Source organism: Thermobia domestica, chromosome 17, assembly GCF_964235325.1.
Source record: "Thermobia domestica chromosome 17, izTheDome1.hap1.1, whole genome shotgun sequence".
Lineage (NCBI taxonomy): Eukaryota > Metazoa > Arthropoda > Insecta > Zygentoma > Lepismatidae > Thermobia > Thermobia domestica.
In genome coordinates, this window is record NC_137470.1 from 166332536 (window position 1) to 166357657 (window position 25122).

General features: G+C 36.6%; 1 long non-coding RNA gene across 3 annotated transcripts in view; it reads left to right on the forward strand.

The window, feature by feature from the left end:
• LOC145674475 (uncharacterized) overlaps positions 1–25122 on the forward strand; it is a 266501-nt gene that overhangs the window by 137335 nt on the left and 104044 nt on the right. The window lies entirely within an intron of this gene.

Below are 25122 nucleotides of genomic sequence, written 5' to 3' on the forward strand. Positions count from 1 at the left end.
CCTTACAGAATTTAAAACGAAAATAGAATCTTACACTAGGCATTTTCAAAGTAGTCACCATAATTCTGAGAAATGGTTAACTGGGTGTTCATCAAGTGATAAATTTCCACATCAGCCATGCTTATTTAGTTACTGAAGCGGCTTTTGGAAGTCTCAGAATTTAGTGATAATTTTTATGTAAATAGTGGGTGTCATGAATAGTCTCAAAACCATCCAAGTTCTGTGTAAAGACATTCGATTACACAAAGATTGGTGGTCAAGTACATGATCAACATCGCTATAAAATAGTTAAAAGTAATGAAAATGTAAAAGCAAACGGGAAAGGAGGATGTCTGATTAATTCCAGAGTTTTCTGTGGCAAAGCAGGCATTGGACCATAGAAAAACTAGAGAGGGTAGCCAGGACCGGATCCAGGATTTTCTGACTGGTTCACCAATAAATATCAGTACATCCGAATCAAATTTAATTTTTTAATGCCTTTAGGCATCTGTGATCAGGGGCGTCATTTAGGAGGGGCAGGAGGCGGCAATTGCCCTTCCCAATAGTTTGAAGAATACATATACTGTAATCGATTGTCTACTAATGTACAAGCATAATACGTATAAGTCTTATGTCGACGGTGTTCTTGCCCCCCCTCAGCGAAGTCTGAAATGACGCCTCTGTCTGTGTTAGCAAAACCGCTTTCTTTTAAGCCCGAAACGGAAACATGACATGAAATTTTAGGAAAGTATTGCTATTTCCACTGCCAGTTTCTCACTTTATATAGTGTATATTCAGAACGGAGAGGGGTGCACGTGCCCCGGGGTACTTCCCCCCCCTAAATCCGGCTCTGAGGGTAGCAAATTAATGAAGAACAATATCTACATTGAACTGCTGAGTTTGACTGTAAGATTTGATTGCATAGTTGCAAACCAAACGAACTTTTGTGGAAGCAACTACGTTGGCCAGAACTTCAGTAGATTTCAAAAGACACAAGCAGCTGTGTAGCACAGGAAATTGATTGAAATATGGCATGACATTTTCAGTTCTTCCTTTGTTCCAATATTACTTTACAAAATAACGGGCGTAGAAACTTTGAACACTGCTACATGCGGATACCGGTAAATTATTTTTATGATTCGCAGGTGATACTGGAAAATCAATCAGTCTCGCATGTCAGTATTGACCCAGCAAGTGTAAAAATGAAGCAAGTCTTAAAGTCCGACGATATGTCGCTTAGGCTAAACAAGACGGATGATTATAAAAGCATTCGTAGAATGATAGTATGGAAGGAAACGGAAGAACCCCGAGAAAATCCATGAAAATAATGTTTCCCATGTTAAACACATGCTGACATTACCTTGTGTTTGACATTGCGAAGGTTTATTACTATTCATGACCTGTTCCCCGATCGGAAACAGCACCGCGCGTCATTGATGATGTATATATATATATCTCAAGAGTCCCTCATTTGGGAGATGAAATTCGGTATATAAACTCATTAGAAATAAGTGTACAAACATCTCAAGGTTTTCAAAATTACGCTCTAAAAGAGGAATATGATTTTTTTCCTTCATGTTCAAATAGGGATGGCCAAAACTTTCCGGATTTCGGAAACTTTATTTTCCAGAATCGGAAATATTACTTTCAGGATTTCGGAAAAACCGGAACTGGCCATCCGTACGTTCAAATAGATGTTGTCTGTTCCATCTTCACAAGAAAACTAGTGTACAGTTTCAAATGAACATAGCGCTATTTTCGAGCCGGTTTTTTTGTAGTGTCGCCTTCATTTTACAGGAGCGTCATTTACGAAGGGCAGGTGACAATTGGATTCCGCGCATTTGAAATGTGCATATTTTTTAATAAATTGTATATTAACTAGCTTTTGGCTAGATGGAAAATTCGCCTCCCGACCACACAATTGCTTGGCCTACGGGCTTCCGCTTCTCCTTTCCCTAACCAATCTCTAATCTGAAAAACTTTCGACATATGACCATTTTACTTTCATAACACCCCATCCTTTCTCTTCCCTTCTAAGGAAAATATCAGAAAACACTGAAACGCGTCTTTAATTATCTATATATTAAAATTCCAGATTTATGTGTCTCCAAAGAAAAGTTTATATGTTTGTCTACAACTCTTTCGACAATGAGATCTCGAAAATGACAAGTACTAGAAACGTGTCGTTTCCACTGGTAGATTCCAATTATTTTGTAGATTTTCCAGTTCTAATTGAATATTTAAAAAAATGACCGTTATTTCTTTATTACATTTTTAGGGATACACTTGAAGTGTTGAAATTTTAAAAAAGTAAAGCATCATACCCTGCGAGTTATAAATTCAGCACCACATAGTTGTGTACAGGGGTTGTATACCTCTCAGGCGTTTGTTTCATGGGCAAATGATAATGGAAAACTAAGGGTAACCATTTCTCCAGTCTAAGATGAATCTTTATTGTTTGGAGTGTTTTGCCCAATGAACACCGTACATATATCATTGATGTTATAATTAATTGTGTGTGTGTAATGTATTTGCCTATTAAGTTTTACATACTGCATGCAAGAAGAAAGAAAAAATGAAATGAAATGAAATCTTTAAGTTTTACGTCCCACGATTATGCCGGTTAGGCTAAAGGAGACGGTGATGATGAGAGATGAGTGAAATGGCGGAATGAAGAAAGTGGGAGGAAACGGGAGAACCCCGAGAAAACCCACGAGCACGGTGTTTGTCCACCACAAAGTCCATATGGGGCGAGCTAGGATCGAACCAGGGACCCCAAGCACCGAAGATGAAAGCTCTACCAGTGAGCCACCGCGCCCCCCAAGAAGAAAGAAAACACTGATCATACATGAATAGAAACTCCAACCGAAAGTAGGCTCAAATCTTGCCAATAGTGTGAGATATTGAAAAATAATCGAAAAAATCTCCCCTTTATGGTATCTATTGCCAATTTTTATCAAGTCGTCTTTCACTTGTATTTGTAAAGTGACATGTATAGATGTTGTGTGGAATGACAAGGAGATTGATACTCATGTGAATGATGCGCTGTGTAGAGAGCACAGGTTCAGCTAGTCTATATATTAAAATGCTAGGTTTATGTTTGTTTCCAAAGAAAAGTTTATATAATATCTGTCTCCAATCCTTTCGACAATGAGATCTCAAAAACTACAAGTGCTAGAAATATGCCGTTTTCGCTGGACGATTCCAAATTTTGTGTAGATTGTCCAGTTCTCAGTCAATAATAATAATAATAATAATAATAAAAACTTTGTCGTTATTGGTCTATTCAACATTTTAGGGCCATTTTGAGCCCATAAGACTAACATTGTTGAAGGCCAATACTACGGTGTTGGGCAACCAGTAGAGAAGTGACGTATGGCGGGTTGCAGGCAGGCGCTTTGCTTAAATCTGAATGGCAAAACTTATTGCATGCTGACAACTTCAAAGGCCTCAAAAGTTGAGTTGATTTTGAGTTTAACGTCCCTTTTCAGCAGTGAGACTATATGAGACGTAGACCTACTGATTAACGTGGAATCCGAATCACATGAGCTCCCGCCGGGAATCTAACCCAGATCTCCGATGCCAAAGGCGCGTATTCTAACCGGTTAGTCACGAAGGAGTTCTCTAAGGCCTCAAGAGACGCAATGAGGCTTACTCGGATAGATATGGATTTATTAGAAAAAAATTTTCCACTTGATATCGTGTTACTTCTACAAATTTGCTACGAACTCACTCAAACATCTATACATAGCAATTCAGTTCCCTTGGGAACCTCCTATCCTTGACTTGGGTGAGTAAGGAGACACGCACAATGGGAAGGAGATTCATGGTCATAACAGAACAATGTGCTTAGTAGACAGCGCAGATTCAGCTGGTTTTCAATTAAAAGGCTAAATACCAAGTTTCACGCCTCTATCGTTAAGGGACTTCGAAATAAATATTATGGTCATCTTATTTTAACAGTTGCAACCTCGACTGTTTTTTTTTTTTTTTCAGCCTGCCCTTTTTCTTTCCTTCTAGGAAAAATAATAATAATAAAAAAACACTGAAACACACCTATAATTATTTCAAATACCATATTTTCATGTCTCTACCCTTAAAGAATTTCGACCCAACATATATGCCCATCCAATTATAACAATTGTAGCCCACAGCTTTTTCCCTTATAACCCCCTTTTCTTCCCCTCTAGATCAAATCGTTCCTCTCGAGGCAAAAGGACATATCTCATTTTCCTACCCTTTTCAGGAGACAAGTTTAAACTTTTCCTCATTACTTATTCTATCGTCTTCTTTTAAAATTTAGTTTGATATCCTTCGTGTCAGGTATGTAACTTACGAGATCAAATTAAATTTTGACAACATGATAAAATAAACTCATGACAACATCTTTAAACTTGTCTTCTGGAAACAAATTTTTAAAAAATGAGATACGCCCCTTTGTCTCGAGAGGGACGAAATGTAAAAAAAAAAAAAGAAAGAAAGAAAGAAAAGAAAAGAAAAAAGAAAGAAAAGAAAAAAGAAAAAAAGAACACGCTCAAAAATTCGTTTAATTATTTTAAGCCGGAAGTCCATATTAGCAAATTTTTTGTCTAGATTTCGAGATATGGGCATTTTAAAATTATTGGAACCCTTCTTTCTCTTCCTTCCTAGTCGAATTTCCAAAAATCCTTCCTTAGTAGAACTTTACATCACACATTTTATGCCCTGTCAAAATTTCAAGTTCATAGCTTAAGTCGCCTAGCTTAAGAAGCGTTCATCGATCAGTCAGTCAGGACTTCTTAGAGATGTACTAACAAAAAATTCTATTTCATATATATATATACAGTGGCGGCGATTGGACGTTAAAAGTGGGGGGGGCAAGATATGATCTGAATACGTGTATATCAATGTTAGTGTTTCTGGTTGTTTCTAACACTTTGTTTGACGAAAGGTTGTATAACTAATAGGATACTATATTTTTTAGTTAAAATACTGTATATCATGTTTCATATTTAATTGAGTAAATTGACAAGAGCAACACACATAGGTACTAACCCTTGATTCCTTGCTCATGAACATCTTAAAATTCTGTCTGGATAATTGTGTGATCAGATTATTTAACAACATATTTATAAAACAATTAAATAGAAAGGATATTACTAATCAAACTAATGAATAATGAGGCTTGTTTTTTAGAAGTTATATTGAAACTGGAGATTAATGAACAACTTATATTTTAAATTCCACACTTGCCATTAAATGTATGTTATTACTCTTAGAAAATGAAAGACAGTAAATACTACAAGCATATGCTACAACGCAATTGTAATATTAATTCCTTTGAATTGCAATTAAAACGCAATTCCTGTAGCTGTCTTAACTCCACGGGAAGACAAATAACCAATACACACTTACGCAACGACAAATATTATATGGTGCCATTTTTTCTATGAACCAGTAATATATGCAAAAACTTTACATTTCCAAATGAAACTATATACATTAACTATTTTAAATTATGACTTTTTTTAAAGTAAATTATTGAATTTCAGTCAATCAGGTACAGCATCATCCCTATTTATCCTAGGATCATGGTTAGTACCTCATTCTCTTCAGAATAAAACAATCTTTGAAACGGTTTTATTTACGTTTTCCTATCATGTCCCTAAGGCGAGAAATTTTGAGGGAAATCTGGATTTTTTTCTTATCTTTTTTTTTAAAACTTTGATTCCCTTTGTTAATGCACAGATCTCAAAATCAACTGAAAACTACGAAGGGGTGTACTAAATGTGTATAAAAAATTTCAAACTTCTATCTTGAAAACTAAGTGCGGGAAAATGTTTACCAATGAGCTAAGAACATTCCCACAATGACCCAGACGACCCGGATGTAATATAAAATTTTCCTGAGACATCCTTATTTATCTTATGATCATTGTTCGTACATCATTCCCTTCAGAATAGAACATACTTTCAAACGGTACCACTCACATGTCTCCATCATGTATCATACATACCTGAGGTGGGAAAATCATGAAAAGGGTTATTTCTTTTAAAAAATATTCCTTCTTTGTACTTTTTTGCCTCTCTGTTTTAACGCAGAGATCTGAAAGCAATCTGAAAAATACTAAGGGTTGTACTAAATGTGTGTACAAAATTTCAATCTTGTAGGTGCAAAAGTAAGCCCGTCAAAAATATCTCTACAATACTCCAGATTCCCGTATAAAAAAGGATCTCAGGTAAATATTCCCTGACAAGTGAGACATCCCTATTTATATTAGGATCATGTTTCGTACATCATTCTTTTTAGAACAGAATAGCCTTTCAAACGGTACCATTCACATGTCTCCATCATGTATCTGAGGAGGGAAAGTCGCGAAAAAAGGGATCTTTGTTAAAAAGATATCCTTTTTTCTTTTCTTTTCTTTATTTTTTACCTTTTTTTCTCTCTGGATCCCCTGTTTTATCGCAGAAATCTGAAAAGAATCTAGAAAATATTAAGAGGTGCTCTGAATATTTGTGCAAAATTTCAATCTTCTAGGTGCAAAAGTAAGCCCTGCTAAAAGTAATAAAAAGGTCATAAAAAATGTTTTTAGTTATGACGTCATCACACTCTGCGTTTCGACACAGAAAGGCGTGAAAGCATATGCAACGCGTTCTACAATGCCTACAGGCTTGAGAAAAAAAAAAACAGAAGTAAAAAGCTTTTTTGGTACTTTTTTAAATCGAATAATGAAGATTCTAGCCTATCACCGAAAGATAGATGATATAATTTAAGACTTAAGTGGTCTCTTCAAAAAAGTGGGGGGGGGGCGACAGCTGCCCCCCTTGCCCCCCTAATTGCCGCCCATGTATATATATATATATATAGTGTATACAATTGACGTCGACGTTGTATGTCTTATGGGAAAGTAGCCAAACTATATTTCAAACAAATTTCAAAAATCTTTCACGCCCTTATTTTTTAAAATATCAGGTGCAAATTTTGCATACGGAGTATGCGTCTCAGAGTATTTCACAGTTTGTATTTTGAGATCCCTACGTGAACCCCTCAACAATTCCGAGGGAGTGATTTTTTTTTCTACAAAAATTTGGTTTTTCCCGAATTTCCCGGTTCAGGTATGATACAGACATGCGAGTGGTGACGTTGGAATGGGCGCGTTATAGTGAAAAAATGGTGTCTGAACCATGACTCGAGGCCAAATAGTAATGACGCAGTAAATTTTATATATATATGGCTATAATATACGTATATTTCTACTGTATAATGGGTCACCTTCAGACTTTCAATATATATTTCCGCCCAAAGATACAAGATTGAAATTTTGTACACGCATTGTGTACATAACTACGTATTTTTTTAAAAATCAGATCCCTACGTGAACCCAGGCCCGGGCCAAAGTGCGTAAAAATTTTGAATATTTTTTTTTCGAAAAAACTTCCTATTTTCCCGTTTCTAGTGTATAATACGGACAAGCGAGTGGTACTGTTGGAAAGGGTGCTTTATTCTAAAAAAAAAAAAAAAAAAAAAAAAAAAAAAGTATGAACCATAAAATTTTCCTCAAAAAGTGGAAATTCTAAAAGGGTTGAAAATGTGTGGTCATGTGGTTCGTTTCCGTAAAATCCGTTTCTAGGCGGAAGGAGTAAATTCAATATTTTTCGGAGTTCTCTGTTTTATCATTAGGGAAAGTAATTTTTAGAAGAGTATTGTCGCCGAGGTTGCTTAATTTGCATTGCATAGTTTGAATATCTGAAAGGAGAGTACGGGGAATTCCCAAGAACGATAATCCAGCATATTAAAATCTTTCATAATTCTAAGAGAATTTAGTATTTCGCTGTAACAAACTTACACACTTAATTTCATAAGTAAATAAACTAACTACCATTCGATTCTTTGCTTTATTCACACTCACTAAGCGAAGTAACGAGAATGACGACTTACAATATCAGCTGATTGACTTGTTAATGAAATAACTGATTGGCCTGCCATCTATTGGTAAAACGAGTAGATTGAACACGAAAGGAAAGTGCGGTTCAGTGTTGCCAACGGCAGCGGTTTCCCGCTAAATCTGGTGGTTTTGCGATCGTGTCTAGCGGTGAAAATTGGCTGGCAGCGGGGCAGCGGGAAATCTAGCTTAAAAAAAAAATGCAACGTATTTCAAAACATGTTACTTTTTGATAAAATGTGTTACTGTTGCATTTTTCTTATCTAGGTATTGGACGAGTGTATTACAGATGCCTGAGAATTACCTGTGTACTATAGAAGTGGTATGTGGCAATGTTGCTCTCGGGACGTGGTATATTGGCAACGTTCTCTTTTTTCGAAATCAACGAGACAATCCCGTTTAATCAAGACGTATGTTCGTCCCTTTCGTTCCTTCATTGGATATGATCATTCCGAATTAAGCATCCGAGATGGCCTAATTTTGTTCGAATGAGGACTCTGTTCCCGCTACCACTACCACTTCCCGTCAATTAATAGGTAGTTGTTAGTTGACAGTTCTGTGGTCAGTCGTTTCTTTTTCCGGTTTATGCCGACTTGTGCTACTTTTGGTGTTTCTTGACTACAATTGTCATTGTGTAGTGTAACAATGGGACGAACAAGAGCAAGTTATTCTCAAAAACTTTAGAAAAGACTGGCTAAATGATCCAAATTTGAAAGACTGGGTATTGGAAATTGAGGAAGATGGTAGGTAGCTCGGTGCAAATACTGCAAGTGCAATTTGAAAGCAAAATTTTGTGATCTTATAGCACATTGCAAAACCAAAAAACATGTAAGTGCAGCTGAACCTTTTAGTTCAAATAAACAAAAGAAAATAGAATTCCCGGTGACAAACGTTTCTTTTGACACTGCTCGAGTCGAGGCAGAGTTGGCTTTATTTGCCGCGTGTCATTGTTCTATTAGAAGCATTGACCATCTTAGTGAATTGTGCAAACGCTATTTCCAAGTGAAAGAGGTACACTTACATCATATTAAGTGTAGTGCTATGATCAAGAATATTTTATCTCCATACTTTAAGGAGAGCCTTCGGAAAGACATTGGTAACAGTGACTATAGCATTCTTCTTGATGAATCAACAGATATTGGTGTAGTCAAACAGCTAGGTTTATGTATGATTTACTATTCTGATGCACGTTCTAATGTCGTATCTACTTACTTAGGAACGTACGAGTTACAATCGGCTGATGCTAATTCAATTGTAAATTACTAAAAGTAGCTTTGAAAGATTTCGTGCTTGATTTGAAGAAACTACGCGGTTTAGGGACTAATAACGCTAATGTCATGGTGGGAGTTAATAATGGTGTGTACCAAATTTTTAAAAAATCAATCATCTCGTGTTAGTTCATTGTGTTTGTCATTCTGTGCAAATGGGAAGAGAGATGGTTGACGCTAATCTTACTACTCGTGCAGGGCTGAACGACTCGGGAAGTGCTGTCATGATTTCGATTTACCATTTCCATATTACAAAACATTCATACTATGACAAAAGCAACGTACTCCAATGTACAAGTTGAAGACGACGAATCGGAGGATGAATTAGCTCCAGAAGTGGTAAATACTTCTGTGCTTTAAGTCTTTTAGTGCATAGATTGGAATTAATTAAAATATGCAGCTTTTTCAGATGTAGCGGGATTTTTCGCTATATTTGTAGATCGCGATATTTTTTGGTGGAATTCTGGCGGTTTTGGTTTTCAATTTAGCGGGATTTTGTGCAAACTCGTTGGCAACACTGGTGCGGTTCCTTTATAATCGTGAGGTACGTATTATTTCCATTACAAAGATTAAAATTAATCTAATCTACTGCAGGAACTACACATACATGTAGAATTTAAACCGTAGGTGTTTACTGTTAATATCTGAGAGTTTCTGAGAAAGTATCATGTTTTCCCTTCAAAGTTAAAGTTATTCGAGCAGACGATTCTTCAAATTTTGACAAATTTCTTACATTTTTAGGCCAGGTTAGAGTTTTGTATTTCTTTTAGCAAAGCATGCACTAATTAAGAATCTCCATTACTACATGCAGATTGACTTCAAGAAGGGTCAGTATAAATACAGGGTGCACATATGTAAGGTTGCCATATTTTAAAATTGGAAAAGCGGGGAATTCTACCGATGTAAACTTGTGTATTACAAATACCACAGAGAAAATAACAAATTTTCTCTGCAAATACTGACCTGGGATATTTCGGACTTTTTTTTTTTTTTTTTTTTTTTTTTTTTTTAAGTGATTTCTTGATTTCTTTGTTAAGTGACACTTCCAATGTACTTTCCTAACGAATCTAAAGTAAAGCAAATTTAGTGGTTGCCTTTAATCTTTTATTAAGTTGAACAAATGTGAATCTCGAATTGTAAAGTAAGTACCGGTATTAAATAATTATTATAGTAAGGTATCTGTAATTGTAAGGATATATGTAAGGCAAATTTTCCACACACACACACACACACACAAAAAAAAAAAAAAAGCAAGCGATATATTTCAAATATTGTTCATACGGTTTTCTCTGTAAGAAACACAATATTTACATTTTTGTCATAAGAAAGGTAAAACATATGTAGGAGTCTTGGTCCATCTCTTATAAAATTTCTAATCATATTTAAAGATTGCTACTTGAAATCCTACTAATATACAAAATTACCACGGTTTCACAATATATGAAATACAGCATAAACATTTTAAAAGAAAGAAATATTAATAATGAATCTAATTTAAACAAAATGCTAAGGGCAAATAGCTCACACAGCGTGAGCTTGAGTGCGGATCCAAATTTAACTCAATCGCGATTGAGATTGACGCAGAAATGTAGCCGGTTACGTTGAATATAACAACACTTTATCAACGAAGTTGTCTTAGATATTTCTCCAATCCAAAAAAGCGGGGGGGATTCGTGATTAAGAGATGACTAAGCGGCGAACGATTTTAGGACTTGAAAATCGGGTGGTACCCGCTAAAATCGGGTAATATGGCAATACTACACATATGGCATAAAAACTACAGTACATAAAACCAACTTGTGCTAGGTAACCAATAAAATTCATGAATGCTATCTAACCCAATCAGTTAGGAGCGCAGCAGGAGGGACGAGTAGCAGCGAGAGCATGCGTCTGTAGGGAGCAGGCGCGTTAGCTAAGGGATTATACGCATAAACGAGGATAGTGTAAGAGCACACATACACATGCAATACTTCCACCCAAAATGCATTTCAGTATGCTGCGCATTGACAGTAATAACTTATATTCACACTCTCATTATATCATGAAAAGTGTTTCACTTCGTAATTTACCGATTTTTTTTTTTTTTGGTAAAATCATGTGCTCGAGTCAACCCAGTTAGTGTTATAGACAAGTAGATTGTTGTCAGATTATAGCTAAGTAGAAAAATTGAAGTTTTATGCAGTTTCACAGCTTGACTATGCGATCTTTGTTCTTAGCAAAACGTAGTAATTATAAGGTAAAGAGAAAGAAAATATAAATTGCAGGGCGAGAAACATTACTTTAATAATATCGAAAACAAACGAAAACCCCTTCTGATAATGAGTTTTCAGAAGTTTGGAGCTAGGGAGAATAAAATAAGTGCATGCTCTCTTTACTGCATTAACACTTGAATTTTCGGTGTACAGTGCTGTTAACATCCCTCGGATTGTTTGACGTGGAAAGGGTTGTTGTTTGGTTACTGTTAGCGAAGGATAAGCTGTATAAATTATAATGTATACTTTCTGTTTAAACCATAATATATTGATGTGTATCCTTTCTTATCTTCATAGATACAGAATGGACCATTATAACTGATAAAATACAATGTTTAACGTACTCTACAATACTCCAAATTATGTTGGCAAACCAACATAAAGATGTATGTTTTAAATAACGCTACAAGAGGCACGGTGCATCAGGAGTAGAGCGCTTACCTCTGGTGTGTGGGGTTTCTGGTTCGATTCCCGGCTAAGCTAGTTTGTAGTGGACAACATCGTGTTCATGAGTTTTCGAGGTACTCCCACTTTCTCATTCCACCAATTCTTCCATCATTCATTTGCCTTAATCATCATCTCTTAGCCAAAAAGGCATAATTGTGGCACGTTAAACTGAAAGATTTCATTTCATTTAAATAATGCTACGTCAGATTATTAAATATTTATAATCTGCATACTAAACAAATTGTTACAGTACTATACTTATTCAGTGTTACCAACTAAGGACGCTACAGTATCACCACATATTAAGTCAATGATTCCCAATCGTTGTTTCGTGACACACACATCTGTTGCGCAGCCCCATGAGATGCGTTGCGAAATTTTAGAATTTAAATATTATCGTAAATTTGATTTAAACTATTCGCCGAGTAAAACAATACGTTTATTGTAAATATATATAATGTGTAACAGTTTCGCCAACTATTCACTTGACCTCATCGGACATTATATGCCGATGTCTGAAGCCAAGTTGATAGTTGGCGAATATGTTACACCTTAATAATTATTACAGTAAGTGTATTATTTTGCTCAGTGAGTAGTTTAAATCGGATTTAAGTCTTACTTAAAAAAAAAAAAAAAAAAATGCTTTTATGGTGTAAGAGGAACTGCCAATAAATGGATCGAGTCTTACGTGAAAGATAGGTATCAAATAGTTCAAATTACGAACGAAAATAATGGCAAAATTCGTAAGTTTAGTTCTTATAGAGGTAAAATACTAACTGGCGTACCTCAAGGATCAGTACTTAGTCCACTAGTCTTTCCTATGTACATTAATGATTTGGCACAAGAAATGTTGCCTAATAAATATGTTTTAATTGCTGATGACCAATGTTGTTATTACAGGTAACTCACGACATGATACTGAATATAAACTAAACACGGCATTTTCACGATTAAGTAACTGGTTAAGTAGCAACAAATTAGTTGTAAATAATTATAAGACTTTCTTGCTACATTTTTATTATCCTCTTCAAAATAAATTTATTCCTTATGTAATGGTAAATGACAAATATTACGTCATCCAGAAGGCCTCTAGACTTTATACGACACGTTTTATTTACGGTGAAGTGTTCAAGCAGATGTTAAAATCACGTTTGAGACAGATTGTCAACTAGAGCAAAAATACTCAATTCTACTTGAGGATATTGAGGTACTATATACGTAGAAATGTATAGCCTTATACTATTATAATTTTTATTACCATTAATAACCTCTAATAAATTTGTCGGGATGTCGTGAGGATTCTCTAAAGTGTGTCGTTGGTCAAGAAAGGTTGCGAATCATTGGATTAAGATATTACAAATATCCAAATTTTGGAGTTTTGTATAACAGTAATAACTGAACTGAGACGGGCAAAGTAATGCACATTTTAAGAACGTTAGTGTCCAATACTACGATCTTGATATATTTCGTAAAAATATAGTCCAAAGACAGTTACAACGGATTGAAACTTATTAGTCAGTCAGTGACAGTCAATTTTCCTTCCTGTGGTGTGGTGCTTTGACCAGTGTAATACGTATGTGTTGTTTGATGTTTTTGCATAGTAGATACCAAAATGACAGTTCGCGGCGCAAGATCTGTGTCATGAGTTTGGAGGTTGCTGTGTATGGGGAAGCCTTTTTTTTTCTCTCTCTCTTTTTGTTATTGTTGTAAATAATTGGTTACTAATTTTGGTGTAGTGTTGTATTGTTTGATATGTTTGCTGGGTGTCTTAGCGGTTCGTATTCTTGTTACAAGTCTACAGTAGGTACATATTTGACAACACTCGGCTTGAAAGTCCATGTATTCGTGTGCTTCATTTACTGTGTGCTGTGGAAATAGTTTTCCGTGGGTAACTAAGATCTATAATGACTGTCGACGGTGTTGTATCGCAGATCCAGTCTTTTGCCTGTAGTCCGCTTTACGTTGATGATCTTGTTATTTACTGTCGCTCCTGTTACCTTGCAGTACTACTGGACTGCTTCAATGGACGAATCTGCTGCTCGAACGAGACAGAGTTTCGAATATTAGCTGAAAAATATGTGTACATTTCTGCCGCCAACGCACTTGACTTGTTGAACCAGATTTTTATCTCGGTGACACGCGTGTGTCGTTCATTGATAGGGTCCGATTTCTGGATCTGATTTTTGACTGCTGCTTGACATAGGCACCGCACTTACGCACTTTTGTCTCAGGGCTCTGAATCTGCTTTGTGTACTCCGCTGCTCTTGGGATCCTGACCGCAGGGGCGGACTGGCCCACCCTGCTACCCTGCAAATGCAGGGTGGGCCCCCCAAACAGGTGGGCCCCTCCACCAATTTTAAAAAGATGTGCTCAATTAAACCTACCAGCATCAAAAATATGGCAGGGTAACTCCCGCGAACTTGTGTTCTGCATTAAAAAAGACGTAAAGTTAAACTTTCATGAACAGACCTTCTTCTTATTATTATTCTTCTTCTTTATCGATTTGAAAAGGTTCCGTCTATGAGACAATCAGGCTCTAAAACATTGCGGGGTTTGTGATACAGCAGCTGTTAAAAACGAACACGTTAACTACTACTTTTTTAAATATAAGAAACACAGTAGATTTCAGGCTGTTATTGGATTTGGATACCATTGCCTACTCCGGTCCTTTTACTAGCCGGCGAGTGGCGATGTTTTAAAGAAACAATAGTTTCGTAGATATTGTTATTGTGGAAAGTGGAGGTGGACCCGGAACGCTTTTGAACTGCATTGTCGTGAGACCAAGCTTCGAAGAAAGAAATCGGATCAGGCTTCGTTGTTTTGTTTTTTTTCAGTGTGATAAAGCGAAAAGAAATTAGTCGCCACTATCAACGATTGTTTTATACAAACCTCAAACAATTACTATGAGGTTGCTGCCCTCGGCTCGTGTTTTATTTGTATATTACATCGAAGAGGAAATCCGATAGCAGCAATTCAATTATTGGAACACCAGTTACGTGTCGTTTGTCGTGGAAGACAGATGTGGTTGTGTCAGTATGGATGGTAGGAGTGTTGTAAGATCACTGTAAAGAAAAAATATAAAAGTGGTGCTAAAAAGCGAGAGCACAAACAAAGATGTGATTTACAAAAAGTTGCATCTGACCCAAAACAACGTAGGCTATTTGAATATGTGAAGCCCCAAGAAACAAATGAGCGTGATGTGACTCATTCGAGTACTGCAGGACAGTTGCCAGGTATTTTTTTTTCTGTCTAAGGCAGGGACGTAGCTAGGGAGGGGCACGGGGGGGCAACGGCCCCCCCCAAATCTTAGTTTGGCCCCCTCAAATATTTATTTAAAATTATGTTACAAATTGTTTTTATCCGACAATAAATGAAAAAATTATCCATAGTAAACTGAAATTATTCATGCTTCTAAGAAAAGGTTATTTTTAAAACCCATTTATAGGCTATTTCTTAAACATTAAGTGAACGGTAATGTGAGTTTAAGATCAGTAACTTTGGGGCTGGGAGTCGTCATTTTTAACATTGCTAGGTTCTTCCAGCCCATAGTGATTCCAGCCTTATAGTCACCTTGAGGTACCAAGGGCTAAAAATCTATACGAATGCACTTTTTATAACCGACTAACAAGTAAAGGGTCCAAATGGATGAGTTGAGATGCAAAATGATACTTAGTGCACCCTATAGAGTATGTGAAAATATTTTTATGTGCAAAATTATAGTGGCTGAGCGCCATAAGGAACGGGGGGGGAGGGGGTCAAATTTGGTGGAAGAAGGATATGTTATGTTATAGAAATATATCAAATAAACTGTTGAATTGTAAAAATAGTGAAAGATAGACAATTCAAACAGTGGTACTTTCACATATTGAAAAGAGAAAAATGGGCAAAGTAGATCAGAAACCTCCGCCGCTATTTTGCAATCTGTCATTTTGAAATATGTGATATTTTTTGAAATGGAAAGGTACTCACGTGATATATCAATTAGGGCCAACATGTTTTTAAACAGTCAATTATGTACTTTAGTGATCGTTATCTGTACTTATTTGGAAAATTTAGGACCATCTTTATAGTTATTTACGAAAGTTTAGGAGAATGATAACAACATTGTCAGAAAATTCTGCAAGGAAAATATATCTGTAATTGGTGGTATTCAAGCATGTCATCTTAAAACCAAACTGTTCTTGATGAAAGAGGCAATGGAAGAGTGTGCTGCGCAATTCGAAATAGATTTTCCTGAATATGAATTCGTTATTGTAAAAATTTCGTAGTATCTCTTATGGAGAAAGAAATTACAAATATCTCGGACTTGCGAGCTGTTCTGCCCAAGGCAATTTTCCCCCAAATTACGAATTTGCTGGAAATAGCCTTGACGCTACCTGTGTTATCAGCTTCTTGTGAGTGTTCTTTCAGCGTGCATAAAACTCTCAAATCCAGTGGCGTATTTACGATTTTGTTTCGGGGACTTTGCTAACTTTAGTCCTGGAAATATTAAAATTCTGCAAGATATGTCATTTACTTTAATATAGTAAATAAAATTTCGTGGGGAAGGCTTAAGCACAGAGCCCCTAAATACGCCACTGATCAAATAATATCTTCGTTATAAGTCTGGTCAGGACAGAACATCAGCATTAGCCGCACTTAAATAGAACAAGAGATATCCCCTAAGCTTGAAGAAGATAAAATTATTGTCATAGGCCTATTCAGAAAGTCGTCGCAGATGCGCTACAGTTTGTGTCCAGCAGGTAATTTGTAAATGCAATGCGGCACAACATTGTCAGGTGGATGCAAGAACAGCATAAAAAGTGGTGGTGTAACATTAGACCCATTATTTTACCAATTACTATTGTATATGTACTTCGTTGATTAGATTTTTTATGCTTACGGACGTTCAAGTATTGTAGGCCTCTTTAATATTCATATGTATGAGACGCACGGAAGACGTTAACGATTTTGTGAACAATAAAAATGTACTAATATATAAAGGAAGTCAAGAGCTTTAATAAATGCTAAAGTTTGTTAATGGTTATTAAATTTACATAATAGTCAGTTGAAATATTGAAGTTTATTAGTCTAGTATAGGCTATAGTGTTTCTTTAACTATGTAGAATATTACATTTTAACGCAAAAATATGTCTTGAGAGCCTGTGTGTTCAGTTTAGGAAACCTCATGAAAATCATGTCACTTTTTTAGGGTAGTTACTGTATTACCTGTTACCTATTACTTGTTACTATATTATTTGTAACTATTTTTATCAAGCTACAAAGTATATAAAGCTACAAGGCAAAAATGTACAGTATATATAAATGTATCAAAAAGTAATTATATGAAGTATTGCGTTTTTTAATGTTCTAGTTGGATGTCCTTGCATAAGTAAACAGTACTACTAATACATAGTTTTTAAATTATTGTTTCATTATCGCATTTCGTAGGAGAGGTTCACTTTTCTTTTCTAACCCCCTAAAGAGTAATTAAAGTTTAAATTCAAACAATTTACTGGTGAGTTCTCCATACGATGTTTTCGTGTTGATTATCTGCGGTTGCCGCGCCACCCGATTCAGCGAATTATCGTGAGTACACAATATAATACACACACACACACACATATATATATATATATATATATATATATATATATATATATATATATATATGGTTTATTTCATTTGCAAATGTGGCCCCCCCAAACTCAGAACTCTGGCTACGTCCCTGGTCTAAGGTATTTATAAATTATAATGTATACACCACGTCTTTGGATGATTTCAGTCAATTGTAACTTATCTTTTATGACTATTTTTACTTGAAATTACACAACTTTAACAGGCGAACACGAAATTAACTGAACTGTTTGCTACCGTGTAGTGCTTTCAAACGGGTCAGATCAGGCTTTCATGGGTCAGGGGTCGAGTCGAGCCTGCTTAAGACACGGGTCGTGTCAGGTCACCTACGCTAGGGTCAGGGCGGTTCTAGCCATGGGTCGGCTCGGGTCAACTTTCTTATGCGCCGTTTCGGCTAAATCCTTCTCGGGTCCAGAGGGTCGTGTCGAGTTGAACGTCGACCCGACCCGACTCATGACCCGAATAGGTTATAGCCGAAATGACCCGTGGAAATGCAAACCTGCAAGACAGTGTAAAGTGCGTCTAGTTTATGCAGTGCACATGCTTCACGAATTAAATCTTTATGGTCCATTCTATCCATTTGTATAAAGCTTATAAGTATATTCTAACTCTGTCGTGTACCCAAGTATCTTGCGTTCATCGCTTGGACAAGATTTGTTGGAAGACTTTATTCTTTTATACATAGAAAGGTCATATACGTTTGATTACGACAAAGTGATTGACGATCTTGTATCTAGCTCCAAAGAATTAGGTAGATTTTGAAATTGTGAGTGTAACTGGGGCATAATGAAGATATTAATATTAGGATACATTTCTGGCATTCATACTAATATTATATTATATTAGTTACAGTATGCAATTCAGCAGAAAATTCCAACCAATTTGATATTAGAACTGATTTATGAGGAAAGAAACTTACATTATTTATGTCAGTGCTTTAATTAGTTAGTGTTTTAAAGTTGACTGGAGATTAGTTTTGATTTTTGATTTGATTTGATTTATTTGCGTTCATTTGACCATACAGAGTACACAAATTTGTACAAAGGTAGTTTTTACTTATTGCACGTGTATATATTTTAGGTTTTCTAAAACATGACATTTATTTGTTTAAATAAATGGTTTAAATTCATTACATAAAACAACAATAGTACTATATAAATAACTGAAAGCACCAATTCCGGTATTGTGTGTGTTTACAATAAAACTGATAATGCCAATTACACTGTATGAGTTACTATTAAAATGTTCTTACTTCAGATTTTTTGTAATTAATGTTTTGCTTTTGTATGAATATATGGGATACTATTTATGGGTTCAAAGATGGGCTTTTATATGTAATACATATGAAGAATGCCAAGTACATTTTTTACATTTTTATACAGTGGGCCCTCATTTCAGTTTAGCAGGGTGGGCCCTATGGTTGCCAGTCCGCCCCTGCCTGACCGTGTTGTTGTTCTGTTATACCGTAATCTAATCAGATCGGATTTAGACTACGGCTGTCTTATTGTGCGTGATTTAATAGGATGCATGTTCAATATTCATGAAAGAGTACCTTCCCAAAAGCGCCCAGTTATCTAATTATGAACGTTTCGGCAAAAGTTATTTGCCTTTTTCAGCACATATCCTTTTTATAAAAAACGAACGTTGTCTATGGGACTGCATCTCATTGATTGTTTTATTCTGAACATCATTATTTTCTTACGTCCAGTAATCCTCCATAAAATTTCCTTGTACTTGTATTCCTCTTCATGAGCACTAACCAAGCTGATTAATGATAAAGAAACCCTGCTTCTTGTCACTTTTCGCCTGTTTCATTTCACTTTACTAGTAACGTAATTGCTCGAGGAAAATTAGGGAAATTCGAACCGTACGTAGAGAACCTTGTTATTTCCGGACTTGGATACTCGGAATCTTTGATCTTTCTCCATTAGTTGCCATATTTAGGTTGAAAAAAATTAAACATGTCCCTTGAAATGTCTTACGAAATCAATCACCAAGTTACAAAGCGTGCCTTTAACTTACTACCTTGCACTAAAAGCTTTTAGATTCAGTAAATGAATCGCTTAAATACGACGTATTAAACCGGATAGACGGAACAAGTGGTGCAGCAATTAAGTACTTTTTTGTTTGCTCCTTAAAAAAAATAAATCTCCGTAAATAATAAAAAAAAACCTACAAACAACAAATGAGTATTGCATATTCTTCTGCTCGTTCCTCTTTGAGGTAAACGAAACACTTTACTTGTTAGGTTATCGTCGAGCGAGATGAATTCACAATTAACTTTCACATGTTTCACATATTGACCATCTCTGCCATTTTTATCTGCGTGGTGGCCAAAGGATGAGATTTATGGGGGGCGGGGCTGCTCTAATGAGTTAAATATTATGAGTTGTGTATTTATAAAGTGGAATCGTTAGTGTAAAAAAAAATATACACAAATTGAAGCCAAAAGTTTATTATGACCTAGCTGAATACACTGAAACATTTTTAGAGCAACAAATTACAAAAACTCAAAACATTGCTGTGGCTTGTACAATAACCAAATAAACTATGTGAAAACGTACGCAGTATTAGTCCGATCCATCGTCATAGCTTTCTGCACTTTCAGATCAATGAGAAATGTCAGCATCTATGATATAGGAGGCGTGTGGAAGTAAAGCAGCACCTGATGCTAACAAATATCTTTGACCCAAATACCATAATACAGCGGCTATATGAGCACAGCACCCAACCACCCGTGCACCAACCTTGCATTCGCAATACCAGCCACGAATTGGCGATGAAAGACCATTGTGGTACTGAATCCATGCGTCGTATATTTTGGAAAACGTGTGACGTGATTGTAGTTGGACACGAACAATATCATCGCGCTCTTTATGAACAAATAGTTCATAAAGAGCTTATTTACTTAAATGCTCCTCTGTGTGAGACCTGGCTGGCTTAATTTGATACACCCTAAGCGTCATATCGCGCACCTCCTGAATGGTCAATCTTGGGAAGTCCATTCAAGTGTCAACGGGCATCTTGTGCCAAGTACTCTTGCGTTTTCTCCAGTTTCGGATTCTAGTTCTATTTGTAAATGATTAGGTTGTTTCACCAAGGTTAGCATTCGTTCGGCGATCTCGTCTTCCTATCACTTGAGATACGAGAAAGTCGAAGAGCATTGCATGCAGCACAAATAATTCGAACGAACCATGGTCGACACAAATAAGTCGAATCATGGGTATCTGTGTATTCGGCATTACCTGTCCTAGAGCTTTCCATCGTTTGATTAAACCGTTGACAGCTTCGATCACCCATCTAATACATGTAACCAGTCGTGACTCATTTGATTCATTTGCAGTATGCTGTTTCTTGCTTTAGAAATGAGTCATTTGTAGAATAACTCCTAACTCCTCGAGAAGATTAATGCTATCTCTAAATCCTCGATTAACGACGAGAACATCGTTTGGACGTAACCAGGTCCTTAACGTGGAAAACTGAGGTGCCAAGATAGAACTTAAAATAGACGCGTCATTCTTCTTTCTTCCCATCAGTGTTGTAAGGTCCCTAAACGTCGAGAACGTAACCCGTGGTGCTGACGAGTAGTCTGTGCTTATGCATACTGTACGTCCTACGTTGAAAACGATATTTACTACTTTTCTCAATTTCGGTGCGAGCGGTCCTGGGTTCGATTCCCAGTGGGGTCACTCGGTGGAAAAAGTGTAAAACGCTTTTTCAGGCCAGCCACCCTGAATGAGGTTTCCTTGGGTTTTCCTCATTCACACCAGGCAAATGGCGGGGTGCTACCTAACTTCTAGGTCCCAGGCCGCTTCCTTCCTTGCCCAATCCTTTCTTCCTTCCTTTTCTCCGGATTGTGTGCTCGCCGAGGGACGTCATCCCTCAAAACGTGAAGGGCTAAATGGCCTTAGATGCCGAAAGCGCAGAAATCGAAATCCTAATCCTAATCCTACTTTTCTCAATGTAAACATAAGTTCCATCAACGATAACAATTGCCGAATTGTCTCCCGCGAAAAGGTTGTTAGCAGCTGCTCTGGCATGTTTTGCTATAAAGTCTTCTCGACTGATATGAGCCAGACCCAGGTTCAGCGGTACAAACTCTAGCATTAGAGCTTTAGTAACTGCTTTAATGCACTTATCTATCGTTCCTCTACTTATTCCGAAAAGAACTGACATTACAGAATGCGAATGTCCAGTGCGAAGCTTCACCAGTAGTAATGCTAAAGCCCTGCGGTAGCTGTGGGTTGCAGTAGAACGTACTTTACTTTTAATACAGTTGGCCATAATTCTAAAATCATTTTTGTTGACCCCAGTTAATCATAATAATCCTCGTCTGATATGGATGTAAGGTCATCAAAGTTACGGGATTTTGTGCGAGCGGTTTTTCCGTATTGCTTCCATAAGTTCTGCCACTCTGTTTTGGATATATTTGTTGTTCCCGCTAATTCAGTCAATTGTGTTATGGTATCACCCGTCAACATATCACTGATGCGAATCACAGCATCGAGCTTCAGAAGGAATAATTATACCACGATCAATGAAAACATGGGAGCGCACTTTCAACTGTATCCGTTTAAGATGTTTTTTCGACTGGCACAAAATGTAGTTGGACGTACATTTCCTTGTTCTCTTAAAGTCCAAAGTAATAACTGCGTCACGTACTTCCTTGCTGGAATATCTTATGTTAAATTCAACATCATCATCATCATTCGTCACCGTATCTGCCGAACTGGTTTCATCCTCTGTGCTCTCCGGTATTCTAGTAGGCTTATATGACTGATTGCTGACGGTATGTTTTAATGCCTGTTTATATATTTATTCTCTGTGAGATTTGCTATAGCATTTCGGACACACAAACGCACCTTCCTTGAAATGAGGATATATGTTCTTTAGAAATTGAACAGCATTTTTTTTAACCCACTTTGCACATTTTCGTTGTAGTCGATTCGCGCAACACCCACAAAATATATTTTTGTTCATGTTTATATAGCTAGAACTCAAACACCTTTCACCTTAAGCCGCGATGGCTCAGTGATGAGAGCCTTCACCTCAGGGTTGGACCCACCTGATAAAACCCACCTGGGTTTTTGACCTATTTGTAAGTAGTATATTATTGGTACAACTAATGTGATCACATTGTAAGTGAATTTCATCAGATTTTAGACTTTCCTTGGGCGAATTAGAGGCTTTCACGTTAAGGTAGACAACAACATTCAACATACGACCCTTATAAAGTTCTGAATGCACTGAATGTTTTTTTAACGGTGAGATTGACTCTAAAATGTTGTTACGATGTTCTTGAGATTTTTGTTGCAACTACTTTTGACTTAGGAAAGCGAAGTAGTTTCGTTTTTTGACTTGAGCTGAGGATATGGCCTTTTTGTATATGTGATAAAATTGTAAGTACATGTATATACAGTGGTCGAAGTTAGACGGTATGCAGTGGTATGCCATACTTCCTCTGGTTTTTCAGTAATGAAGGCATACCTCCTCTGGTTTTTCAGTGATCAAGACATACCGTCACTGGCGAGTGGATGCATTAATAAATCCATTTTTATACACAGTAATTGACGAATAGCTTTCCACGTAAAAGTATTTTACTTCTTATGTAGAAATTATTTCTAAGTTGACAACACCGACATTTTTTGTTATTTTTCCCTACCTTTTGTATTTAAAGTGAGGTGTCTTCAAAGTTGTTCATTAGTTTATATTTTGAATTGTTTCTTTTTTATATGTGTGCGTATTTTCTTGCCTTGTGTTTTGAGCATCGATGGATTTAGGGGTAGTTTGCTGTGGGGAACGGATCTTCTGGGGGTTTGAAATACTCCTCAGTCGAGTAGGGGGTCCGGGAGTTTTCCTGCAGGAAATTAATATAAAAACTTAGTTTGTGAGCATTTTCGTGTATTTCTCTGTAATTCAACGTAAGGGTTTTATTTATTTATTTATTTTTCAGAAGGTTGGCGAGGAATCAAAGTCTCCCCATTTCCCCTAACCCCCCATAACTAAAGAGAAGTTCTCCAGTGGTTTTCAGTCATTCTGCAAATAGAAATTCAGTCTTTTAGGTAACATACTCTCACTGTATTTCAGCATTTAGATAGCTGGTATGTCGAGTCAAAATCGTAATAAAATATACCGCCTCTGCTTTTTATCCACTTCCAACACTGTGTATATATGAATTTATTTTTTAAAAATTTATATTTGTCAATGCATGAACTTACACGATAATTCGTGAAAGGTACATGACTTCAGTACTTGGAAACAATTTTAAAGACAGGATTATATAGCTGTGTTACAGATAAAGAATTCATTAATTAATCACAATTGAGGTTCGAAATATTCGAAGTTTCCTTTCACTGTTTTTTTTTTTTTTTTTTTTTTTTTTTTGAAAGTTATTTGAATAGTAATGAACTAAAAATACAATCACGTGCAAAAGTTTAGTAATTAAGTTGAAGAGCGTCCGTACCAGTAATATTAATTTGAGCTCTTGCGTGTTCGATTTTCTTTCCTTCACTACTTTATCACTGTATATACCTTTCAAGTTTTCTGTCATTTCATCGCAATTTTATTTGTGTTGATTCTTTTATCGTTATGGTCATCACATTTTAGTTGTCAGTCCTTGTGTTTCAAATTCAATTCAACACTGCATATTTATGGTGACAGGTACAAATGGTCTCAGTGCTGACGTCGTCACTAAATCAATCCACTCATCCTGAAGTTACTGGCATTTAACAAAGACCACTTAATTACTAGTTTGTGTTCACAACAAACTTAATGATTCACATATCCTGTGTGACTGGTAGACTACGTTACGTGGCACCAGTACTTGTGCCAGCGGAGTTTTGATTTGATGAAGGGGTCTATGACGGCAGTTGACACAAGTTACGGCAGGCATTTTTGCGGGAGATGGGTGGGGGTGGTGAGGAAGTTAGTGGTGGTGCAGAGTTTCTCCTGCTTTCATTTAGGCTATGTGGTAATATTTATTCCTTTACATGCACAATAATAATAACAGTACTCAAAGTACATACCTCCGCCCAGGGTCTTGAAATCAATCATTTAATGTGGGCAGACACCTTTTGTGGATCCTGGTTTAGCTAAATCATTTACAGTATTTCACAATATGGACCCATAGAACATGGTAAGATCGCTATGAAAAATTTCTGTGGTGCCGCCTTCCCTCAATGCCTTAAGCACGTTCTCATTTTGCTTAATAGTTAATCCACCTCTGTTTTTGTCTTATACTAGAGGATGTAAGGTCACAACGGTGGCTTCCCCCTTCCCTATTATGTTAGTAGCCAGTGACGCTGAATTGATGCTGGAAAGAGCCACGGTGGCTCAGTGGTAGAGCGTTCACCTCTGGCACCCGGGTTCGATCCCAGCCCCCGCCAAGTGAACTTTGTGGTGGACAAACACCGTGTGCATGGGTTTCCTCGGAATTCTCCCGTTTCCTCCCACTTCCTTCATTCTACCATTTCATTCATTACTCATCATCACCGTCTCCTTTAGCCTAACCGGCATAACCGTGGGATGTAAAACTCAAAGATTTCATTTTTTGATGCTGGAAAGTGCTGACGGATGGGTGACGAAATTTCAAGTTGCAATGTTAATATATACAGTAGTCCAAAATTAGGGAAATTCT